The sequence below is a fragment of the Arachis stenosperma genome, chromosome 9, assembly GCF_014773155.1.
Source record: "Arachis stenosperma cultivar V10309 chromosome 9, arast.V10309.gnm1.PFL2, whole genome shotgun sequence".
NCBI lineage: Eukaryota > Viridiplantae > Streptophyta > Magnoliopsida > Fabales > Fabaceae > Arachis > Arachis stenosperma.
In genome coordinates this window covers 88,118,605-88,122,602 of record NC_080385.1, presented here as the reverse complement: position 1 = coordinate 88,122,602, position 3,998 = coordinate 88,118,605, and the positions used below count along the sequence as shown (strand labels likewise).

The window sequence follows — 3,998 nt, the reverse complement described above, 5'->3', positions numbered from 1 at the left end:
AATCTGATTCAGGCTGAAAAAGGACTGCTGGTGTTGTTGGATTCTGACCTCTATGCACTCGAAATGGTTTTTCTGGAGATATAAAACTCCAAATGGCGCCCTCTCAATTGCGTTAAAAAGTAGACATCCAGGACTTTTCAGCAATATATAATAGTTTATACTTTATTCGAGATTAAACGACGCAAACTGGCGTTCAACGCCAGCTCCATGCTGCATTCTGGAGTAAAACGCCAGAAACACGTCAAAAACCAGAGTTAAACGCCAAAAACACGTTACAACTTGGCGTTTAACCCCAAGAGAAGCCTCTGCACGTGTAAAGCTCAAGTTCAGCCCAAGCACACACCAAAGTGGGCCCCGGAAGTGGATTTCTGCACTTAGACTTATTTCTGTAAACCCTAGTAGCTAGTTTAGTATAAATAGAACTTTTTACTATTGTATTAGGTGTCTCTTAGACCATTAATCTTTGTATTACCTTTTGATCCTTTGATCACGTTTTGGGGGGCTGGCCTCATAGCCATGCCTGGACCTTTATCACTTATGTATTTTCAACGGTGGAGTTTCTACACAACATAGATTAAGGTGTGGAGCTCTGCTGTACCTCAATTATTAATGTAAAGTACTATTGTTCTTCTATTCAATTCATGCTTATTCTTATTCTAAGATATTCGCTGCACTTCAACATGATGAATGTGATGATCCGTGACACTCATTATCATTCTCACTTATGAAGGCGTGCCTGACAACCACTCCCGTTCTACCTTAGATCGAGCGCATGTCTCTTAGCCTCCATTCCGAAAGATCAAAGTCTTCGTGGTATAAGCTAGAATTATTGGCAGCCATTTCTAAGATCCGAAAAGTCTAAACCTTGTCTGTGGTATTTCGAGTAGGATCTGAGATGGGATGACTGTGACGAGCTTCAAACTCGCGAGTGTTGGGCGTAGTGACAGACACAAAAGAATCACTGGATTCTATTCCAACATGATCGAGAATCGACAGATGATTAGCCGTGCTGTGACAGAGCATTTGGACCATTTTCACTGAGAAGATGGGAAGTAGCCATTGACAACGGTGACGCCCTACATACAGCTTGCCATAGAAAGAGTAAGAATGATTGGAGGAAGGCAATAGGAAAGCAGAGATTCAGAAGGGACAAAGCATCTCCATACACTTATCTGAAATTCCCACCAATGATTTATATAAGTATCTCTATCTCTATTTTATGTTTTATTTATCTTTATTTTCGAAAACCATTATGACCATTTGAATTCGCCTGACTGAGATTTACAAGATGACCATAGCTTGCTTCATACCAACAATCTCCGTGGGATCGACCCTTAGTCACGTAAGGTTTATTACTTGGACGTCCCAATGCACTTGCTGAATAGTTGTGCGAAGTTGTGACAAAGTGTGATTAACGTTTGAGAGCTCCAAGTCTTTGGCGCCATTGTTGATGATCACAATTTCGTGCACCAAGTTTTTGGTGCCGTTGCCGGGGATTGTTTGAGTTTGGACAACTGACGATTCATCTTGTTGCTCAGATTAGGTAATTTTCTTTTCAAAAAGTTTTCATAAATCTTTAAAAAAAATTTTCTTTGTTTTCGTGTTTCCAAAAATAAATTTTCGAAAAACCCAAAAAAAAAAATTAATAAAATCATAAAAACCAAAAAGTTTTGTGTTTCTTGTTTGAGTCTTGTGTCAAATTTTAAGTTTGGTGTCAATTGCATGTTTTAAAATTTATGCATTTTTTTCAAAAAATTCATACATGGTGTTCTTTATGATCTTCAAGTTGTTCTTGACAAGTCTTCTTGTTTGATCTTTAAATTTTATTGTTTTGTGTTTTTTGTTGTTTTTCATATGCATTTTTGCATTCATAGTGTCTAAACATTAATTTTTTTTTCTAAGTTTGGTGTCTTGCATGTTTTTCTTTTCTTGAAAATTTTCAAAAATAAGTCTTGATATTCATCTTGATCTTCAAAGTGTTCTTGGTGTTCATCTTGACATTCATAGTGTTCTTGCATGCATCATTGGTTTTGATCCAAAATTTTCATGTTTTGGGTCATATTTGTGTTTTTCTCTCTCCTCATTAAAAACTCAAAAAAATAAAAAATATCTTTTCCTTATTTCTCTCATAAATTTCAAATTCTTTGGGTTGACTTAGTCAAAAATTTTTTAAAATAAGTTGTTTCTTGTTAGTCAAGTCAAGATTTCAATTTTAAAAATTCTATCTTTCCAAAACTTTTTCAAAAATAAAATCTTTTTCATTTTTTTATTATTTTCGAAATTTTTTAAATTGATTTTCAAAATTTTTTCTTATCTTTATTTCATGATTTTCAAAAACTTTACTAACAATTAATGTGATTGATTCAAAAATTTGAAGTTTGTTACTTTCTTGTTAAGAAAGGTTCAATCTTTAAATTCTAGAATCACAGCTTTTAGTTTCTTGTTAGTCAAGTAATCAATTTTAATTTTAAAAATCAAATCTTTTTCAAAACAAATCTCAATCATATCTTTTTCAAATCATATTTTTTTTTTCAAAATTGATTTCAAAAATCTTTTCTAACTTCCTATCTTTTCAAAATTGAATTTTAAATCTTTTTCAACTAACTAATTGACTTTTTGTTTGTTTTACTATTTCTTATCTTTTTCATAACTACCTAACTACTTTCCTCTCTCTAATTTTTGAAAATTACCTCCCTCTTTTTCAAAATTCTTTTAATTAACTAATGGTTTCAAATTTTAATTTTTATTTTATTTCTTCTCTTAATTTTTGAAAATCACTAACTTTTTTTCAAAAATAATTTTTGAAATTCTCCTCCTCTCATCTCTTTCTATTTATTTTATTTATTTACTAACACTTCTCTTCATCTAAAAATTTGAACCCTCTCTTCTCCTTTGTGTTCGAATTTTTCTCCTCCTTCTTCTATTCTTTTCTTCTTCTACTTACATAAAGGAATCTCTATACTGTGACATAGAGGATTCTTCTTCTTTTCTGTTCTCTTCTTTTTCATATGAGCAGGAGCAAGGACAAGGATATTCTTGTTGAAGCAGATCCTGAACCTGAAAGGACTCTGAAGAAGAAGTTAAGAGAAGCTAAAGCACAATAATCCAGAGAAAACCTTACAGAGAATCTCGAAAAAGAAGACATGGCCGAACCCAATAACAATGGTAGAGGCACAAAGAGGATGCTTGGTGATTATACTACACCTACTTCCAATTTTTATGGAAGAAGCATCTCAATCCCTGCCGTTGGAGCAAAAAATTTTGAGCTGAAGCCTCAACTAGTTGCTCTAATGCAACAGAACTGCAAGTTCCATGGAATTCCATCAGAAGATCTCTATCAGTTTTTAACTGAGTTCTTGCAGATCTGTGATACTTTTAAGACTAATGGAGTAGATCCTGAAGTCTACAGGCTCATGCTTTTCCCTTTTGCTGTAAGAGACAGAGCTAGAACATGGTTGGACTCACAACCTAAAGATAGCCTGGACTCTTGGGATAAGCTGGTCACGACTTTCTTGGCCAAGTTCTTTCCTCCTCAAAAGCTGAGCAAGCTTAGAGTGGATGTTCAGACCTTCAAGCAAAAAGATGGTGAATCCCTTTATGAAGCTTGGGAAAGATACAAGCAGTTCACCAAAAAGTGTCCTTCTGACATGCTTTCAGAGTGGACCATTTTGGATATATTCTATGATGGTCTATTTGAGTTCTCTAAGATGTCATTGGACCATTCTGTAGGTGGATCCATTCACCTAAAGAAAACGCATGCAGAAGCTCAAGAACTCATTGACATGGTTACAAATAACCAATTCATGTACACCTCTGAGAGGAATTCTGTGAGTAATGGGACGCCTCAGAAGAGGGGAGTTCTTGAAATTGATACTTTGAATGCCATATTGGCTCAGAACAAAATGTTGACTCAGCAAGTCAACATGATTTCTCAGAGTCTGAATGGATTGCAAAATGCATCCAACAGTACTAAAGAAGCATCTTCTAAAGAAGAAGCT

General features: G+C 34.5%; 1 non-coding gene across 1 annotated transcript; it reads right to left on the bottom strand.

Annotated features, from left to right (window-relative positions):
• Positions 1-3,545: 3,545 nt before the first annotated feature.
• LOC130953652 (small nucleolar RNA R71) lies at positions 3,546-3,653 on the bottom strand. The gene has a single exon (XR_009075814.1). It is a non-coding gene; the product is annotated as a small nucleolar RNA R71 (small nucleolar RNA).
• Between the last annotated feature and the right edge of the window lie 345 nt (positions 3,654-3,998).